Source organism: Pelophylax lessonae (genome assembly GCF_965119305.1).
Source record: "Pelophylax lessonae genome assembly, chromosome: 10".
In the NCBI taxonomy this organism is placed as follows: Eukaryota; Metazoa; Chordata; class Amphibia; order Anura; family Ranidae; genus Pelophylax; species Pelophylax lessonae.
Genome location: NC_138777.1, coordinates 198,641,883 through 198,664,571, shown reverse-complemented (window position 1 = coordinate 198,664,571; position 22,689 = coordinate 198,641,883).

The following is a 22,689-nucleotide window of genomic DNA, read 5'->3' as shown; positions in this document are numbered from 1 at the left end:
TGCAGATTCACCCCACCCCCCACACAGCAATATCGATTGTAGTTTGTAGAAGACACTGACCCTATAATTCAGCAGACTCTATCCCTAAAATGCCTACAACTCGCCCTGCCTAAACACTCCGACCTGTCCCTCAATTCTATCCGGACACAAATGGTTTTTTCCTGCCTATCTTTCCCTAATCAGCAGCCAGCACATTGATGTGTGCTCTGTCCCTTAGCTAAGCAGCAGAATGACGCTGCTGCGGCGGCTGCCTCGAACTTATAAAGACTTGGTCACATGCTTCAGACGGCCAATCACAGCTACTAAGACATTTGCAGGCATGGCTGGGATGGCTTAAGGCACACCAGTTAAACGATTGTTGATTGGCTGTTGAAAGCCCGCCATGAAAAGAGCGCCAAAGCATGCAAAACCCGGAAATAAAACGACCGAACACGGATTTTTACCCGAACATACAGTAAAGTGTCCGTGTCCGTGTTCGGGTAAAAAAAATCCAATTATTCGGTACGAACACGAATAATACAGTCCGTGTTCGCTCAACACTAGTCTTGATCTTACAGTTTTTTCAGACGAAAACTGTACTAATGAAACGAAAACCAGACGTTGTGTTTACTTATGATAAAAACTTTCTAGCCTGTCAGAATCGGCAATCAAAAGCATTATACGAATGATTGGATATTTGGCCGATCGTTCAACATACAACATTTTTCTTCCTATCTTCTTATCGTGTGTATGGACCTTAAGAGATTGGAATGGGCTGAGTCAAGTAAATTCAGATACTTACATCAGCTGCAATTTAAAAAAATAAGTGTTTGTAGTTTATTAATAAATACAGAAATACAATAAATTTGGTCTTCAATATCTGCCTAGTGTTTTGCTTTTTTTCTGAAAATGAGTATACCAACTTTCATGAAGTGTAGATTGTTTGGTGTTACATATATTTTCCTGGTTTCCCTTGTTATTCACAAGGCCTAATGGTTGGAGTCATTTAGCATTTTTCCATTAATAGACAGATGACTCCACAATACAATAGTAGCCTTTAGAGCAGCCATTCTCAACCTGTGTTCTGTGGAACCCTAGGTTTCCTCCAGAAGTTGCTAGAGGGTCCTTGAGCTGTAGCTAATTGACCTTCCATCTAATGGTGCCTTCATAGTTTCAGGTCAATTGTCACTTGACCACACTTTCAGGTCTGTTTCTTCCATCCATCTCAATGTTCCATCTGCCTGCCTGACCACTATGGGAATGTGAGCCTTTAGTCGCTCTGCCCCTCGTCTTTGGAACACCTCTGCCTCCTGACATCCGCAACATTGACTTTCTACCCATCTTCAAATCCCGTCTAAAAACTCATCTTATTAAACTAGCATATGATTTGATTGATTTGTTATTGTAATTTAATGTTTATGTAATGTATATCTATTTATTTTTTGTTGCTTCATTGCTATCCTAGTAAGGTGACCTTGGGTGCTCTGGAAGGCACCTATAAATAAAATGTATTATTATTAATATTGACAGAGGCAGTAACATGACACCAATGATCTTTTCAGCTGACTATAAGGACGGCATTCTAACCATTCTTTCCACCCACTACCAGTGCTTTTTTTCTCATAAAATAGGTCCAGGAACTCAACCATACCCCCCCCCCCCCCAAAACCCCCTCTCCAAATTGGTCAAACTTTCACTAACAGTAGGAGGGTCTTAAAGTGGAGTCCCGGACGATTTTGCAACTTTAGTGATTCCTGGAGTGCTCGCTATGCTGATCAACAATTTGGCATTTTCAGTTTTTAAGGGGGTCCCTTATTTTCAGGGCCTTTTTGATTGTATTTCCTCCTTCTCCCCCCTCTGTGGCCTCCGACATCACTTCTGCCTTTGCATGGCATCCTGGGAGCTGTTTGTCATCACTCCCAGGAGGCTGGAATCAGGAAGAACTCCCAGAACACTCCCTGGAATCAGGAAGAAGGACACAGCAGATTACACTGCGGCTTCAGATGCCCACATCCAAGATGGCCGCGCTCAGACAGTGTTTTAAAAGTAAGATTTTGACTAAAATCCAATACTATACACCTTGTAAGTATGAGAATAGCGGTTCTGTAAAGAGCGATGGATTAGTATTATAGGGGTATATTTCGTTAAAAAAGGTATTTGAGGCCGGAACTCCGCTTTAAAAGGCATTAAATACCAGGAGTGCATTATGTACAGCGTGCAGAGTTCGGTGGGGTTACACACAGAGTGCAGAGTTCAGGAGTGTGCTACGTGCAGAGTTGGGGAGTGTGCTACAAACATCGTGCAGAGTTCAGGGGTGTGCTGCATACAGAGTTCAGAGGTGGGCTACACACAGAGTGCAGAGTTCATCCTCCTTCCACAGCAGCTTAGTTCTGCTTCCCCCATCCACATCTCACTTTCACCTCTCTTCTTCTCTTGTACCCCTCACACTGTAGATGGCTTAGCCTCTCTCACTTGCGGAGAGATTATCCAATGGGGGTGTCAGCATCCGCACTGCACCCCAGGCACCAGCATCTCCTTTATCCTCATACTGGACTTGGAAAACACAGGAAGTCAGACCTCTGTGTTTATGAGTGATAGTGGTGAGAAGGGAGAAGAGGGCCTGAGCCAAAGGTGGTAGAACTGAGTTCCACCAAGTTCCAGCTGAAAAAACCCCTGCCCACTACCAATATTAGGGGCATTTTCCTTATGGCCTCTGATGAACTAATCTTAGCATAAGTACCCTGAAACTTGCTAATTATTTCTAGGAATCCTCTGGTGTAACAAGGTTGAGAAAAGCTGCTTTAGAGCAGGGCCGGGGCAAGGGGGGAGGGATTGAAGGACGGGAGGTTGCCTGCCCTGAGCACTGTGGTATCATGTGAGATGGGGGGCACCACAAGGAGATTGAGGGTGAAGGGATTTGTGTTGGGAGGGAGAATTTGGAGACAGGGAGTAAGAATTGTTCTAAAAGGGCAAATTTGGGGAGAAGGTGCTGGGAGTGTTGATTTAGGGGTGAGGGATAGGTTTTTGGTGGGAGGGGGGATTTGGAGTGGAGAAAGAGGATTTACTCTGTGGGGAAGTTTAAGGGGTGAAGGATTTATGCTAGGAGCGGTGATTTTTTGTGCTGGAGTGATTTGGGTAGAGAGAGGATTTGAGCTGGGGTGAGGGGGTGGGGACAAAGATTTACGCTGGGAGGAGGGATTTCAGCAAGGGGTGGATTTGAACTGGTAGGAGGGGGATTTTATGCCTAGGAGGTAAGCAGGCAAATTATTGCTGACACATAATGCTCATGTTTCTTGTGGGGTGCATTTTGGCATGTTTGCCCTGGGCTCTAGATAATCATGCACTGCCTAAGAGTGTTACAATGAGGGTACAATACAGACATACATATATGTCCTATTCATCCTTTACCTTTAACAAAAGGGGCTTGACTTTAAATTCCAGTTGCCTCTTATTTCACTCTGAGATATACAGTTGTCCAAAGTTATTATTAAATATTACCAATTTATGAGTTAATCCTTAGGTTGTTCCTCGTAGATTAATACATAGCTCAGTATATAAAATGTACATGGGCTTTTTTTTGTTTTAATTAAATCACCAATAGCTGTCAGTGGTGTTGTAAAACTCAGATATGGCACTAGAATAATAACACAATAGCCCCCAGGCACTCTCGTATGTTGTGTGACTTTGGAGTGTTGAGCTGACTCTGTGCTCGAATCTTTTCTTCACCTATGTTTTCTTTGTTTTCCATTGTTCTCGTTTTAAATCCTAATGAAGATTGAACTTTTATTTGGAGAGTATGCTAGTATTGCACAAGGCTATGTCTTTTCAAGTTCGAGGAATAGTTAGAAGACAAATGTACTTAAACTTCGGAGTATGACATGGTTTAAAAAATAACAAAACTAATTAAAAAGCAGGACACTGTTTTCAACATAGGAGCTGTTAGGAATCACTAAATTTAACACACTTAAAAAATTCTTATTTTTCCTATTTTACTATGGGTACTGAGTAAGAATAAAGTTGGGATTTACTACCCACCATGGGTTCAAGGTGAACCTTGTATAGTCAAGGTTTGAGGTCACTTAATTTATATAGAATTTTGCTTAGCCAAACCATAATGCACCGTATGGCCTTAAAACGTAGGTTAGCTGACTTAGAACAGCCAATAATGGGGACTTTGTTATGGGCCAGCCAACTCACTATAAAATGGTGGTCACGCATCAGCCACTTGTCAGCTTGTGTCGAAGTAGTATGGAAAGTTACTTGCTATATGGTACTGTACTGTGCTATATTGCACCCAATTACCATGGATTGCAGTGTGGTGGGCTATACATTCTTGTGTACCTTTCTGTGTTCACAGTTCAGAGAGTCAACAGTAGGAAAGAGACAAACATATCTGGATTCAATTCACAGAAAGTTTGAAAAACATCACTAAAGTTTGGTGGAATCCGACACACCAACAGTAGGAATGGGTCCAATATATTGGGGGTTTGATTTAGAGCTGGTTTATAGAACATAACTGACATTCGAGTGCAGAATCCAAAACACCATGGAAGTCAATAGGAGCCGAAAGCAGTTAAAGAACAGTAATGCCCATTTTCTAGGCTGATAGGCAAGGGGTTGTCAAACAAATGGCATTGGGGGCTAGACACTGCTCTGAAGAACACGTACCAAAGCAGGGAGCAGTGGATTTATTGATGCATTAAAGTGATTGTAAATTCTCTTTTTTTTTTCTATTAACCCCTTTACGACCGCCCACCACAGATATACTATACTAGGTATACGTCGCTCTCTCTCAGGAGGCTAGGGGGCGAGCGTGCACCGCCACCGGCACGCTCCCGCCCCCACTCGTCACCGGGGAAGCCGATGCGTGTGTTAGGCGGCTCCGATTGCCGCCTGACACCCGCGATTGCTCCCCGCTGAGAGAGAAGAACACACAGCTGACCGTTCTTCTTCCTGCAATGATCATAGAGCCCATGTGATCCTTCTCTATAGGATCACATGTCTCTATGGTCATTTCAGAAGGTAAGACATGTTATACTTACCTGCTCAATACAGTGGTTTTGCACAGAGCAGATATGATCCTCCTCTTCTCGGGCCCCTTGCCAGTGCTCCTGGCCCCTCCCTCCTGTTGAGTGCCCCCACAGCAAGCAGCTTGCTATTGGATCACCCAAGCCGAGCCACAGCTCTGTGTATCCATTTAGACACAGAGCTGTGGTTTGGCCCCGTCCCTCTCTCCCCTCATTGCCTAACTAAGTTTGAATGCCAATCAGGATGGAGAGTCCCAGACAACTGAGGCATTTGTGGACATCGCTGGATCGAGATGGGTAAGTATATAAGGGGGGTTGAGGGGGCTGCTGCACACAGAAGGCTTTTTATTTTAATGTCAAACATGCATTAAAATAAAAAGCCTTCTGCCTTTACAGTCACTTTAATGTCAAAACTAAAAATGCAAAAGTCTTATAACCACTTTAAGGCTGAGTTCACACTGGCATTAAAAGCAGGCTTTTGAGGGGCATTAAAAATGCCCCTTAAACACCTATGTAAATAATACAATGGACAGCACACAGTGCTGTTCACAATATAAAAATATGGAGCACTAACGTTGCTTATGCTTCAAAATTGAAGCCTCATGTTGAGTCAGGAGGTGTTTGAAGCCTTTCAATGCCTCCTATTCAAGTCTATGGTTACACGCCACAATCACACCAGCATACGGTTTTGGTGCATTTACAGCGCGGTTGTGGCACGTTAGTACAATGAGAATTTTAGCTTGTTGTCAAGGAGCTGGCTGGGAAGCCGGTCGCCACTTCCTAACAACCGATGAGTCATCAGCTGACAGCTTACAGAAAGAAAAAAAATGTTGGTAAAAAAAAAATGGCCTGGGATCCTTCCCCCCATTTCAAACAAGGCTCTTTGGGGCTGGTATGGACTGGGGGGAACCCCACGCCAAAATTAAAAAAAAAAAAAAAAAAAAAAAAAAAAAAAACGGCATGGGGTTGGATATCAGTCTGATATAGATTTTGATGGGAAACCCCAAGCCAAAAAAATGAAAAAGAAAAAGGACGTGGGGCCCCCCAAAATCCATACCAGACCCTTATTCTAAAATGCAGCTTGGCAGGTCAGGAAAAGGGAGGGATGAGTGGGCCTCCCCCCCCCTCCTGGACCATCCCAGACCACATTCCCCTTTAACATGGAGAGGTGGGTGCTTTGGGGCTGCTCATCCTACCCTATCCCCATCCCACCTAAGTTGATAAGGGCCTCTTCCCGACAACCCTGGCCGGTGGTTGTGGGGGCCTGCCTGCAGGGGGCTTATCGGAATCTGGATCCCCCAGATCCTGCCCCCCCCCCCCATGTGAATGAGTATGGCGTACATTGTACCCCTACCCATTCAGCATAAAAGAAAGAGGGAAGTGTTACAAAAAACAAAGAGTTTTTGATAAGTCCTTTATTATTGAAGAACATCCCCCGTCGTAGCTCCAACAATTCTTCGGTCCCCGGTCTTCTTCTTCTGATGTCTTCTTCCTTCGCTGTCTTCTCCTTCTGGTTTGACGCAGCCAACCCGCTTAAAATAAAAAAATCTGGTCCTGCTCCGATGATAGCTCCTGCTGTTATGTCAGCTAAGCCGCCTGCCAGCTCCTATACAGATATGGAGACCTTGCCCCTTGTGGCGTCACCACCTCATCATGCCCCGGGCGGTTACATCACAAGGGAAGGGTCTCCAGGTGACGTCATCCGGTGGCCATACCCCATAGTTATAAAAGAGCTGGCAGATGGCTTAGCTGACATACTAGAGGGAGCCGTCGTCAGAGCAGGACCAGATTTTTTTTTATTTTGAGCTGGTTGGCTGCTGCAGGAGAAAAAGAAGAAGAAGATTACAACATTGACAGAGGGAGAAGACATCACCAGAAGGAGAAGACAGTGGAGGGAGAAGACCGGAGGAAGAAGACATCAGAAGAAAGAGAAGACCGGAGGAAGAAGACATCAGAGGAAGACCAGAGAAAGAAGACTTGTTGGAGACAGTGGGACATTCTTAAATAATTAACCACCTCAATACTGGGCACTTAAACCCCCTTCCTTCCCAGACCAATTTTCAGCTTTTAGCGCTGTTGCAATTTGAATGACAATTGCGCGGTCATGCAACACTGTACCTAAACCAAATTTATGTCATTTTTTTCCCCACAAATAGAGCTTTCTTTTGGTGGTATTTGATCACCGTCAGGTTTTTTCCTTTTTGGTGCACAAATAAAAAAAGACTGAAAAGTTTGAAAAAAAAAAAAAAAGTTTTTTTGTTTAGGTTATAAAATTTTGTAAATAGATATGTTTTTTCCTGCACTGATGAGCACTGATGATGCCGCACTGACAGGCACTGATGAGGAGACACTGATGGGGTGGCACTGATGGGGTGGCACTGATGGGATGGCACTGATATGCAGCACTGATGGGCAATGATAGGTAGCACTGATATGCAGCACTGATGGGCACTGATATGTGGCACTGATAGATAGCACTGATATGCAGCATTGGTGGGCACTGATAGGCAGCGCTGATGGGCACTGATAGCCAGCACTGATGGGCACTGATTGGTGGCACTGATGGGCACTGATGGGCACTGATAGGTGGCACTGTTGGGCGTCAATGATCAGCACTGATCGGCACTGATTCAATGATCAGCACTGATCGGCACTGATGGGCGGCACTGATCTGCACTGATGGGGGGCACTGATGGGCACTGATAGGCAGCACTGGTGGGCAATAATGGGCACTGGTGGGCGGCACTGATAGATGGCAATAACGGCACTGGTGGGCAGCACTGATAGATGGCATTGGTGGGCAGCACTGATAGGGAGGGCACTGGCAGGCTCTCTGAGCCCTGTTTGCCATCCCTGGTGGCCATGGTGGGCATCCCTGGTGGTCATAAGTGGGCATCCCTGGTGGCTCTAGTGGCACCCCCCCCCCCCCCAAGGCTGCACTGGTAATCAATGTTCTGATTACCAGCACAGACCCCCCCTGTGATCAGTGAGTAATTAGAAATACTCACTGATCACCCCCGCTGCAGCACAGGTCATCCCTCTAGGGTCCCTCCAGGATCTGTCAGGAGGAGAAGAGATCGAAGCCGTTACAACGGCTCTATTTACATTGCATGACGGCTGTGATTGGACACAGCCGTCATGTGATCAGGAGGGCCAATCACAGGGCCCTCCTGCCGAATGATGTTGCTCTGTGTCCGAGGGACACAGACACGACAGCGCGATCTCTCTCCTTCTGAAGGACGTTCCGGAACGTCCGATCAGAAGGAAGAGACTCCCACCCGGCCGTATATTTACAATGGCCCGGGTGGGAGGTGGTTAAAGGACTTGTCCAAAACCATCTCTTTGTTATTTGTAACACTACACTTATTTTTTATTGGGTGAATGGATAGGGGTACAATGTACACCATACTCATTCACATGGGAGCCAGGATCTGGGGGTCCTTCTTGTTAAACGGGGCTTCCAGGTTCCAATAAGTCCCCTGCTTTCAGACCCCCACAACCACCACCCAGGGTTTTCAGGATGAGGCCCTTGTCCCCATCAACATGGGGACAAGGTGCTTTGGGGGTGGGGTGGCAGTGCCCCCCCTGCCCCACAGCGCCCACCTTCACTGAGATACTGATGTTATGCTGCACCATTCTCCTCTTGCCAACAGGGGGAGAGCAAAAGCCAAACAAACCCATAGACTTCTATGCAGAGTGCTAAGAATGCTGGGAGTTGTAGTTTGGAATGGCAGCCATATTATGGCTACAATATAACGGTTACACTACAGATGCAAATATGCATTGTGCAGTAGGAGGAGTGGAGAGAGGATTTATTTGAAACTGCTCGGGGAAGTTCTTCCTTTTGGCACAGAGGGAGTTAGAGCGAGAGCACCTTTGTTTGGATATTCACCTGCCAGCTGCAGACCATACCAGTGGAGATCTGAGCCTGAGACTGGGAGTGAGGACATCCGGGTGCAGCGCAGCACATCCCACATTGCAGAACCTGCAGTGCTGCAGCAGGGGGACTAGAGTGTCCACTTACCCTCTGCTTCCCACTGCTGATCACCGGAGACTTTCAGGGAGAGACTGAGGGGAACCCCCTTCTACAGCGAGTGGTCACCACAGCATTCCAGGGACTGGTGAGTGGGTTATTTACCCATTGCTGATATTGTTAGCAGTGACTGAGCCGCTGAGAGCAGGACACCAAGTGTACTCAATCTATACCACACCCATACAGCACTCTATACTGCACTTATTCCAAACCTAGACAGCATCTATACTGCATAATACTGAATCTTTACTGCATCTGAATCAGAACTATTTTGCACCTCGGCCGGGACTGTACCTTTACTGTACCTATAGTGCATGCAAGTTAACTGGGACTGTTGTCAAGTGCAAAGATGCTTTTAAAGGGCCCCAAGTATAGCCGGCAGAAGAACATCTCAAAGGACTGCCAAAAATGCAGCCCCTCTTTGTTCTCCTGCCCCCTCCACTACCATCCTTCTTTTCCTTTGGACAGTGCATACCCAGTCGGTCTAGGACAAGCATCACCACCTTAAATGTTCTCTGGCAGTATAGTTTCAGCACTCGGTAGATTAAACTACTGCTCAATTCTGCATTTGAGGTGGCCTTGTTACTGTTAATGCGGATCTAGACACCAAATGATATCTTATGCCTAGTCCCTTCTGTTAACCACTTTGTAAGCTAAATTGTAGTATTACCATTGTTAATCCATTTTATGCTTGCCTAGTAACTAACGCTATTGGGTGACAATATATTAACCACTTTAAGACCGCTCACAGTAATATTACTGCGGCAAAGTGGCTCGTTATCGCCTGACGACGTAGTACAACGTCGTCAGACACTCCCCCTTCTGGGCGGCGCTTGCGCGCCGCCGGAGGCTCGCTCCTGCTGTTTTCATTCACAGCGGGAGTCGGGCCAGGGGAGGAGCAGCGGCGATCGCCGCTGCTCTTACCCGATCGTCGGGGATCGAGTCTGGAGATCCGCTCGCTGTGTGTAAACACAGCGGGCGGATCTCCATAGTGACAGGGAGTGACAGATCGGACTGTTCAGCATAGCTGGACATCCGATCTGTCCATGACTCACTAAGTCACCTCCCCCCCTACACGTCAGTAAGCACCAGGCATACATTAACCCCTCCCTCTCCAATAAAATTAACCCCTTCCCTGCCAGTGTCATTTTTACAGTAACAGTGCATATATATAGCACTGATTACTGCAGTAATGTCACTGGTACCCCCAAAAGTGTCAAAAATGTCAGTCAAGGGTCCGATCTGTCCGCCGCAATGTCGCAGTCCCGCAAAAGAAAAAGCAGATCGCCGCCATTACGTGTTAAAAAAAAAAACACCAAAAATGACAGAAATCTTTCCCTTTGTTAGTAAACGCAATAACTTTTGCGCAAACCAATCAAAATACGCTTATTGCGATTTTTTTTACCAAACATAGGTAGCAGAAAACAAATTGGCCAAAAATTTTTAAAAAAATTGGTTTTTACATCTTTTTTGGGGGGAATTTCATATAAAAAAATGTTAAAAATATTGTTATTTTTTCAAAATAAAAGCTCTTTTTTTGTTTATAGCGCAAAAAGTAAAAATCGCACAGGTGATCAAATACCACCAAAAAACAGCTCTGTTTGTGGGAAAAAAAGGACGTAAATTTCATTTGGGTACGGCGTCGCACGACCGCGCAATTGTCAGTTGAAGTCGCACAGCGCCGAATCGCAAAAAGTGGCCTGGACGGAAGACAGCAAAATCCTCCGGTGGTAAAGTGGTTAAGTTTGCCTTTACTACCTGATTTGGTGCCTGTTTTCTTCAATATAGTACTACTATTGGGTACAAAGTATTACTTTCAGTGAGTTTCTGTGATATTGTACTGTATGTTTATACACTCAATCTGGTGTGCCAGAGGGCCTGAGGCTTTTCAGAAGATGGAGGCAAAGAACAGAGGACCCATCCTTTCCAGCGGCTCCTACAGGGGTAATGCTTGGTAAATTGTTGGTGCTATATAAATGCCTGTAATAAATAAAATATGTTTCAAAGGTGCATTAAGCTGATTGTCTGAAGTTCTTAATCAAATCTAGACATTCAATTACCGAAGCATGCATACCTAAAGCAACAACCAGTAAGGGGGAAAAAATTACTGTTATTGTTTGGCAAAAAATATGCTGCTGTTATTGTGTGTTACCAAGTTCTCTGTTCTTACTACACAAATTAATGCATTCTATTTCACAAGTATAAGGTTATATCGAGAAAGACTATTACTCTTGCAGTGATTCAGTCAAATTGAGAGATGCAATTTTCAAACACGCATTCATCTAAGTAAAAGAAAAAAAGAAAATTTTCTTTTGTTGGGCAAGAAATACTAATGGCATTGTTGTTTGGTATTTTTGGAAGTTCCTTCTTTATCACTAAGTGCGCCACTTCACATACATTAGGCTACTGTGAAAGCACTATTATTCTTGTGGTTTGCCTGAAAATCAGACACTTCATTTCTCATGTAGTGATGAGTCGAACTGCCCTAGTTTCATTTGGAGTAGGGTTCAGTGAACTTCAAAGAAGATTGTATACTGAACCCAAACCCCATTGAAATCAATGGGAACGAATATGTTAAATCAAAACTGCCAATGTTTTAGGCTTAGGCAAGAGGTTGTCCAAAAAAAAAAAAAAAAAATAGCATGGGGGTGGTCACTGCCCTGGGGAACATATAGATGTAGCACCCTCCTAGATATATGCTAGGAAGGAGAATAGTTTGCTCTGCCTGCTTAGCAGGGGAGCAGCAGGCAAATCATAGTCTGCTCCATCTGTTTATCAGGGGAGCTTGATCAGTAGTTATGCCTGTTGCATGTGTCCTTGTGTGATTCATCTGGGCTGAGGGAGTGTCCCCACTGTTTCCAATAGGTGAGCCTGTTGAACAGTGGAGGAAACCCAGCCAGTGACACACAGGCTTTGTAACTGTCCCAGTGGGTTGGCACAAACAGTGGCACATCCTGGGATATGTTATAAAATCCAAGGGCACATGTGACAGGGTGTCTTTGGGCGGAATGTCAGGTCCCAGGAGGAGGGTGACGGCTGTCTCTCCTCCTGTCTGTATGGAAGGTGATTACAGGTGGTCGGCCTAGTGAACCAGAAGTGTGGAGCTGAGTCAGGAGGTCCAGTCGATGCTCACAAGCGGAGTTGAAGGCAGAGCAACCTTGGGAAAAACAGTGTCCGTTAGTACCAGGAAGCTTGCCAGGGGTCTGCCCAGGAAGAGGACCACTCCAGTGGAGAATCAGTGGACAGGAGCTAGTACGCACAGCAGGTGAGAAAGGGGGTGCCAAATTAGGACCCTGAAGAGAAACTATAACAGGATCATATTCTTTATCTTCACTTCATAGACAAGGTGAAGCAGCGGCCTTGCCACGCACTACAGCTAGTTGTGCTCAGATTTGTCCATAGTTCATAGTTGGAGTATCCCACTCATCCCTTCTCCCATCCCAGTTCTAAATAAAACACAAAAACCAAATCCCCTGGACTGTTCATTGTCTAAGCTAAGCATCTAAAGTGATAAGTTTCCATAGACTGTTGTTACGGGTAACCCAGGGGAATCCAGAAAGTGCAATTCTCAGCAGTGCTCTAGGGGGCAGTGCTACATACCAATGAAAAAAAAAAAAGTTTAAATTCTGTTCAGGTGGGAGCAAGTGATTGAAGTGAAACAGGCCCAATCCCTATAACTAGCATGCATAGGGGTGTCCTAATTCTATTTCAAATTGCAAAAAACATGTATTTTGGGGGACTTTTGAGAGGTCTGTTTGTTACCTTTTTTAAGAGGCTGGCAATGAAATGTAATTTTCTGGCATTTTAAAATACTTTGTTTTCGTTTGAAAATCTCAGTGCTACTACAGGACGTTGAGTAATTATTTGTTATTTATACTGTCACTTATGCTGTAGCACATGCTACATCCTTCCTTAGGGTCTAGTAGGGAATTTAAAAAAAGCAGAAAAAAATGCATGGGTGTCCCTCTAAAAACCCATACCAGACCCTTTTTTCAAGTGTGCAGGAATGATGGGGTGAGTGTGTGCCCCCCTGGCAAAGCACCTCAGTTACTCACAGGACGACACTCGTCCGACGAGTCAAAGCAGTCGCTGCCAAGGCAAGTCCCCCTGTCCTGGGGCTAGCTGAAGATCAACGCAGCATCGCGGCACTGGCACCTAAAACCAAATGGCCCCAGCCGGCCGACAGGTACACTGCGCATGCGCCGCTGGCACTCGGGAAAGCCCGTACACGCTCGGCTATTCTCGGGTAGACGGCGCATGTGCAGTGACGTGTTGGCGCCAAGCGGCGCCGTTTTTAAATGCAAAGCCAAGGCACCTCACCAAATGGTAAGTGAGACCCCTCTGCAGCCCCTGCATCTCCTCAGGAGATGCAATGCTGTGGGAATGGTACAGGAGATTCTACAGGAGAATCTCCTGTACCATGTCCGCAGCACTGCATCTCCTTTACTATGCCCACAGCATTGCCTTTCCTGTAGCATGCCCACAGCTCTGCATGTGCCATGCCCACATCCTTGCATCATGCCCGCTACCCTGCATCTACTACACCATGCCCGCAGCCCCTGCATCTCCTGCACTATGCCCGCAGCCCCTGAATCTCCTGCACCGTGCCCGCAGCCCCTGCAACTCCTGCACCATGCCCACAGCCCCTGCACCATGACTGCAGCCACTGCATCTCCTGCACCATGCTCACAGCTCCTGCATCTCCTGCACCATGCACGCAGCCCCTTCATCATGCCCACAGTCCCTGCATATCCTGTACCATGCCCTTAGTCCCTGCATCTCCTGCACCATGCCTTTAGCCCCTGCATCATGCCTGCAGCCTCTGCATCTCCTACACCATGCCCGCAGCCCCTGCATTTCCTGCACCATGCCCGCTGCCCCTGCATCTCCTGCACCATGACCACAGCCCCTGCACCATGCCCACAGCCCCTGCATCTCCTGCACCATGCCCGCAGCCCCTGCATCTCCTGTACCATGCCCACAGCCCCTGCATCTACTGCACCATGCCCGCAGCCCCTGCATCTCCTGCACCATGCCCACAGCCCCTTCACCATGCCCACAGCCCCTGCATCTTCTGCACCATGCCCGCAGCCCCTGCATCTCCTGTACCATGCCCGCAGCCCCTGCATCTACTGCACCATGCCCACAGCCCCTGCACCATGCCCGCAGCACCTGCATCTCCGAGACCATGCCCGCAGCCCCTGCATCTCCTGTACCATGCCCATAGCCCCTGCATCTCCTGCACCATGCCCGCGGCCCCTGCACCATGCCCGCAGCCCCTGCACCTCCTGTACCATGCCTGCAGCCCCTTCATCTCTTGCACCCTGCCCGCAGCCCCTGCATCTCCTGCACCATGCCCATGGCCCCTGCATCTTCTGCACCATGCCCGCAGCCCCTGCATCTCCTGCACTATGCCTGCAGCCCCTGCATCATGCCCATAGCCCCTGCATTTCCTGCACCATGCCCGCAGCTCCTGCACCTCCTGTACCATGCCCACAGCCCCTGCATCTCCTGCACCATGCCCGCGGTCCCTGCATCTCCTGCACCGTGCCCACAGTCCCTGCATCTTCTGCAACCTCCCCACAGCCCCTGCATCTCCTGCACCATGCCCATGGCCCCTGCATCGTCCTAGGCTTTGAGTGCAGCTTAAGACATCATTTAGATATCATTATTTTCTGCCGGCGATTCCCTTCACCGTAAGAACAATCATAGAGGCAGTTCAGCCGCTTGATTCTTCTTACAGGCGGAGGGAGAATATTTTTACCTCTTTACATATGTTTAAGTGACCAGGGGGCGAGGGGTGAGGATAGGGGAGTGCCACAAGATTAACTCACACAGGTCGCCTAAACACCTAAGGCCGGCCCTGTCCTACATACAGTGGAACAATCAAGAACGAACGTAGCCACCACGGATCATAGCAGCAAAAAAAATGAATTTGGAGATTTGAGGGCGGCTTAGAGCAGTAAAGGGTTAATTTTTCAGTTAAGAATACATACTTAATGTGTCACTTTAATTTCTGCATCACCAATGCTGTTGCCTAGGGGGTGCAGGATTGCCATGAGTCGCATACAGCCTCCCACTTAACAAAAAAAAGGCTTTGGGTTCCATGTAAAAATAACATTAATTTTTAGACCCTAGCTGCTACTGGTGCTTCACCTGCACTATATAACTTCTCAAAAAAAAAAAAAAAAATATATATATATATATATATATATATAATAGTATAATAATGCAACAAAACAAAAAAAAAAACAAAATGGGGAAAAAGTACAACAATAATATAAAATAAAAAGAAAATATATATAGCCACTGTCATATCAGTTTGTCCTCCAAGTTCAATATGGCTGCCCAGAGAATGTGAGTTTGGGTCTAACTGTTGGACCATTGGATATTAAAATACATAGTAAACAGCCAGCTTATTAAGAGAAGAACATTAGACTCCTGTAATTCCAGTGACAATAATGAAAATAATTAAAAGGAAAATAAGTAAAATGGTTATGATTTGTTATTGCTTATTTGTTTGCTGTTCTCAAATCTCAATTTTGCCAAAAAGCTGTGTGTGTGCTATAGATTGGTCATGTCGGATATGTCACGAGTGTACAGTGTTAGGCTAGAACAGAAGATGAAGCTATATTGACGAGGCTCTCAGCTTTATTGACGAGGGACAAAGCCATGAGACAGGAGAAAATGGAATTCAATTATTTCAAAGTAAGAGAAAGAGAGAGTCATTCAAAATTCTCTGGGCAATTAAACTACCGCTTATTCAAGTTTCTTAGCCAAAAATATTCTTAGAGCAAAAGGATCAAAATGTAATCAAAATTGTTTTTGTATAAATATAATTGAAATATCTTTAAACTCTTTTCACATCTATTAATCTTATTTGTCTAGAATCTTTCTTTCTTTCTTTCTTTCTTTCTTTCTTTCTTTCTTTCTTTCTTTCTTTCTTTCTTTCTTTCTTTCTTTCTTTCTTTCTTTCTTTCTTTCTTTCTTTCTTTCTTTCTTTCTTGTTAAATCTTTAGATATATATATATATATATATATATATATATATATATATATAGATAGATAGATATATATATATATATATATATATATATATATATATATATATATATATATATATATATATATATATATCTATATATATATATATATATATATATATATATATATATATATATATATATATATATATATATATATATATATATGAAAATAAACTTTATAGGCTCCATTCCTAATGGTGGAGGTAGATGCAGTTGTTATATGAAGCATATGACACACAGGCAATTAGCTGTCAGCACCTCAGCCTCTGATCCTAACAGCTTTAGCCATTAGAACATTGCCATAGAAGGAAAAAGAAAGAAATCACATTTTCCAGCACAGACACATAGGAATAGTTTAACTCTGCAAGAAACAAACCAAGAAGTGGTTTAAGTATTGCAAACCGAGTTTACTTTTCTGCAGTAAGACTAGTGCCGGGTGGGTTTGATTGACTACTATGGGCACTAGGTTGTGCACTATGCTCATTGCATGTTAAGATGGGCATGTAATGAAGGACATTGTAGCCCAACTGGCAAGCAAGCATTTGAAGTGCTTTTGGCAGGATATCACCAAAAACAGATACCTCTGTGAGATGCCAGCTCGGTAGGCTCATTTATTGATAGGACTTTTGATTTCAGGGATATGACACAATATCAAAGTGGGGGTTGGATGTCCTGTAGTGCTGGCGAGGTAAAAAAAAACACCCCTCCTCTTATTTTGTATATTTTGTACAGTGATTTGGCATTTTTATAAGGAAACTGCATGTTTATTTGTGTGATCCTTCCATGCTAAGTTTGATGTGTGGTTACCTACATGCTCAATGTATCTTGAGGGCTAAAATTTAGCTGATGTGTTAATGAGATTATATAATGAAAACAATGATTCACAACCTGTGGTTGACTAACACTTTGTACTCAGCATTTCATGCATGTGTTGCTGATTTTATCAACCGGTTGAATATATTAAAAGCAAATGTTGTCCATAAAATTAGGCATAGTAAAGGCCTTCTATTATAGTCCTTAGTCAGACAAAAACTTCAGTCCACACTTTGGATTTTGTTTTTCACATTATTATTGTTGCCCTGAATTCAGTGGTAAGCCCCACTCTATGGAGTTAAACTCTGTCCACCAACCCCAGTCCAAAAAGTGTGTCTCTGAGTTTACTGGTTTAATTGAACAGGTGACAAATGGGAGGAAGGTTTATCCCAAGAGTAGAGCTTAGGTCCCAACTGGGGTCAAGTTAAGCCCATAGCATCAGTGTGCAACCAACATCAGATATGTGAAACTGGAAAGGCATCTCTGGTAGAAAAAAGTAAGAGTAGCTCAGTCATTAAAAGGGTCAGTCCATTCAAAAATGATATCCTAGATTTTGATAGATGTATGAGTATAGACAAAACTTAGTAGGAAAAGGGTGAAAATACTACCATTTTACTTTTTGTTGCCAGTGTCTTCCTGTCCCAGAAATTGAATATTTATTTATTTTATTTATTTATTCCAGGTACTTATATAGCGCTGTCAATTTATGCAGTGTTCTACATATACATTGCACATTCACATCAGTCCCTGCCCTCAAGGAGCTTACAATCTAAGGTCCCTAACTCACATAGGAAGAATAGGAAGTTAGACAGTTGTTCCTAGCACAGGTGTCCTCATTGGAACATTTCCCCTTACCTCTTGTTCTGGGGAAGACTCTAAAATATTGCATTTCCCCTCACTTTCTTTCTTGGTGACAATGGTCACCAGTACAAATCGAGAGGTAAATCTTTCCAACAGGGACACAGACAGAAACAAGAACTCAATAGAGGGTCTAACCTTTTCCCACTCTATCCAAAACTTAAAAAAAAAAAAACATTTTTGCCTAGCCACTTTAACCACTTAAGCCCTGGAAGATTTTACCCCCTTTCTGACCAGGGGGTATTTTGCGATTCGGCACTGCGTGATTTTAACGGACAATTGCACGGTCGTGCGATGCTGTACCTAAACAAATTTGACATCCTTTTTTTCCCACAAACAGCGCTTTCTTTTGGTGGCATTTGATCACCTGTGTGATTTTTTGATCATGCGCTATAATCAAAAAAAGAGCGACAATTTTGCAAAAATAACAATATTTTTCACATTTTTTTTATATGAAATTCCGCAAAAAAAATGTAAAAATCAAAATTTTTTAAAATTTTTGGCCAATTTGTTTTCTGCTACCTATGTTTGGTAAAAAAAAAATCACAATAAGCATATTTTGATTGGTTTGCGCAAAAGTTAATGTGTTTACCAACTAAGGGAAAGATTTTTGTCATCTTTATTGTTATTTTTTTAAGGAGTAATGGTGGCGATCTGCGATTTTTTTTGAGGGACTGTGACATTGCGGCGGACAGATCGGACCCTTGACTGACATTTTTGACACTTTTGGGGGTACCAGTGACATTACTACAGTAATCAGTGCTATACATATGCACTGTTACCGTAAAAATGACACTGGCAGGGAAGGGATTAACTTTATTAGAGATGCAGTGACTATGTGTGTCCCTAGGGGCGTGATTCTTACTGTGCAGGGATGTGGCTTTACATGTAACAGCAGAGATCAACGGTCCTACATAGCAGGACCGTTAGATCATTGCTGTTACACAGGGAAGAATCTTTACAAAAAGTGCAGCGCTAAAGTAATTTGAATAATAATGTGGCAAGTGGAGAACCACAAAAAAAACATATACAATATAAGCAAAATAGTGTCCAAAATACTGAATAAAGTCCCAAAACAGAAATGCAAATGAAAATGAATCCACATGCAAGGTGTTGAGGAGAACAATCCTTTTCAGTGACACCCAGGGAAAAGTGGAGGATGGGGACACCTCTGTGCACAAGTATCACAAGCAGCTTACCAGAACTCCTTGGCTACTCAATTTAATGAGACAGCCTCTCCCAGCAAGATGTTATACCAATGTCACCAGCGGTTGTCAAGCTCCAATGCTTCATAATCACTCCATCATATAAGCATGAGTATATAAAAAGAATAAAAGCCCATAGCGTAATTCCGTAACATATAAAATCCAATTTATTAAAAGAATACTACTCACAGTGAGAAGGTAAAAAACAGGTACATAGAACAGTGCGGCGTCCCGCAATTGTCCAAAACAGCATCAAGCAATGTAAAGCAGCCGGCTCCGTAAGGGGGCGTGTGGACTTTGCATCTGGAGTCGCCGACGTTTCGTCATCAAAAGACTTCGTCTGGGCGTGACTCCAGACACAACTCACACGCCATTTGTACCCCCACATCTAGGTGAGTGACAACCTCGTCCACCAATGATGAAGCAGCGTGGAGACAAAGGTTGTATACATCCAACAATGATGGCCGACAACCCGAAGACGAAGACAAGACGAAGTCTTTTGATGACGAAACGTTGGCGACTCCAGATGCAAAGTCCACACGCCCCCTTACGGAGCCGGCTGCTTTACATTGCTTGATGCTGTTTTGGACAATTGCGGGACGCCGCACTGTTCTATGTACCTGTTTTTTACCTTCTCACTGTGAGTAGTATTCTTTTAATAAATTGGATTTTATATGTTACGGAATTACGCTATGGGCTTTTATTCTTTTTATATACTCATGCTTATATGATGGAGTGATTATGAAGCATTGGAGCTTGACAACCACTGGTGACATTGGTATAACATCTTGCTGGGAGAGGCTGTCTCATTAAATTGAGTAGCCAAGGAGTTCTGGTAAGCTGCTTGTGATACTTGTGCACAGAGGTGTCCCCATCCTCCACTTTTCCCTGGGTGTCACTGAAAAGGATTGTTCTCCTCAACACCTTGCATGCGGATTCATTTTCATTTGCATTTCTGTTTTGGGACTTTATTCAGTATTTTGGACACTATTTTGCTTATATTGTATATGTTTTTTTTGTGGTTCTCCACTTGCCACATTATTATTCAAATTACTTTAGCGCTGCACTTTTTGTAAAGATTTTGGTTATTGATCACTGTTAGTTGATTTTGGTGCTAGCTGCTCACATAATTCATATCGAATACACTGTCATTTATTTAACTTAGCGCAGGAATTTTTTTCTCTCCCTTTACACAGGGAAGAATGACAGGTGGCTTTGTTTACATTAGCCGCCTGCCTTTCTCCCTTCACAGCGGACGATCGCGGTCACACGCTCGGAGGTGTCCGTGACTGAGCCGAGGCGGAAGCGCGCCTGCCCGCTATTGGCTCCCAGGCTATTGGCCGGTATATTGACATATACTGCGGCGGTCGGCAACTGGTTAAGACCAGGCCTATTATATCACTTTTCACATGTAAAAATCAACATTTGCCAGAAAATTACCTGGTTTAATTGAACAGGTGATAAATGGGAGGAAGGTTTATCCCAAGAGTAGAGCTTAGGTCCCAACTGGGGTCAAGTTAAGCCCATAGCATCATTGTGCAACCAACATCAGATATGTGAAACTGGAAAGGCATCTCTGGTAGAAAAAAGTAAGAGTAGCTCAGTCATTAAAAGGGTCAGTCCATTCAAAATTGATATCCTAGATTTTGATAGATGTATGTGTATAGACAAAACTTAGTAGGAAAAGGGTGAAAATACTACCATTTTATTTGTTGTTGCCTGTGTCTTCCTGCCCCAGAAATTGAATAGGAAGTTAGACAGTTGTTCCTAGCACAGGTGTCCTCATTGGAAATTTTCCCCTTACCTCTTGTTCTGGGAAAGACTATAAAATATTGCATTTCCCCTCACTTTCTTTCTTGGTGGCAATGGTCACCAGTACAAATAGAGAGGTAAATCTTTCCAACAGGGACACAGACAGAAACAAAAAACTCAATAGAGGGTCTAAACTTTTCCCACTTTATCCAAAATAAAAAATTTAAAAATATAAACATTTTTGCCTAACAACTTTAAGACCAGGCCTATTCTATCACTTTTCACATATTTGTAAAAATCATCATTTGCCAGAAAATTACTTAGAATCCCCAAATATTATTTGTTTTTTTAAGCAGAAGCCCTAGATATTATAATGGTGGTCTATTAGACCCCATATTTCTCCCCTGCCCTTGAAAGTATCATATCAAACCAAGATCAGTTTGATCCAATGCTTTTCCAAGCCAGTAATGGGAGACCGGAAGTGGCAAAATACTTGTCACTACTGGTTTCTTATACCATAGAGATTATCAGGGATGTTCTGGTCCTCAATCATCTCTATGGTCAGCCTGCAGTGGGACAGGAGAGCTTAGGAAAGTGGCAGAAGGCAGGGGGAAAACCCCCTTCTGCTGCCTGTAAATTAGCTGATAGTATTATTTTTACAAAAAAGTCCATTGCCAGCCATAAACAAACCTACCGGGTTTGAATAACCACTTAAATCCCCGCAATGTACAGGTACATCATGAAGGCTGATGTAGCTAGAGATACACTTTATGTGCCTAATACATTTGTATATTTCTGGGGAACCTACTGGTCAGCTCTCTGTTCTTAAGCTCCTGGGTCTGCACATCTGCTGTGGTCATCAAGAAGAATTCTCACTTTTATTGCTGAATTTAAGATTTAAAATATGTTTGCTTGAATCTTTACCTTCTCTGGAGTTTTACCTTTTACATATTGCGCTTTTTCCAACACTGAGCTGCAATGAGAAATGTGACAGTCTGTCTTCTCAAAGTTGCTGAACCTTATGAACACAAACAAATCCTTGGTGCTGGTGCTGATTATCTCAGAGGTATTTCTGTCATGCGGTCTGCCATTTAATGATGGAGAGTGTCACTTGTTCTTGATTCCGCATTTGTACTGTAATACCTTCTGATTGATCAACCCTGGAAACAGACCTGCGGAGTGTGCTGTTGAATGACCGTATCAAGTGGGTGAACTGGGAATCCATCTCCCCACGTCAGATACTTCATATCGATTTCTTTTTTTTTCCACTTGAGTCAGTTAATGACTATAGGCATATAGAGAGAAGGGAAAATAAAATAATGATTTGTGTGAAGCGTCTCAAAAGATTAAAGTAAAATGTAATCTATTTAAATCATGGGTTATTTTCACTTGGATGGAGTGCGGAAATTATGATTTATTGGATGTGGGGGATATCCCTTTTTTGCACTCTTATAATAAATTCTTTTATGCAAGAGTAAGGCCATACTGCAAATCCTTTTGACATATTGTGGTAGATCAGCAAATAGAGATGGCCTTGCTTGTTCGCTACCCGCCAAATTTGCGAACACATGGCGTTGTTCGCGGCGGACATATTTGTTTACATTGGGGAGAACTTTGATCCGTGACACAGCCGTCAGGTGGAACGGGACAGCCAATTGAAACATTCCAGCACATGGACAGTCCCCCTACCCTATAAATAGACCCGATCTGGCGGCCATTTCACATTCCGCTTTTTGCCAGTGTAGGGAGAGGTCTGCTGTGCTCATCAGGGAGAGTTTGCTAGACACATATAGCGTTGTGAAGATCCACAAAAGTCCTTTTCAGGGCTGGTATTTCGGTATAGGCCTTCTACAGTCTCTTTTCAGGTAAGGGACAGGTATCCAGTGGTTGCTTTAGGGGCAGCTAGAGATCGGCTGCAGTCACAAATAGCTCTGTCAATGTCCACAAAAGTCCTTTTGAGGGCTGGTATTTCGGTA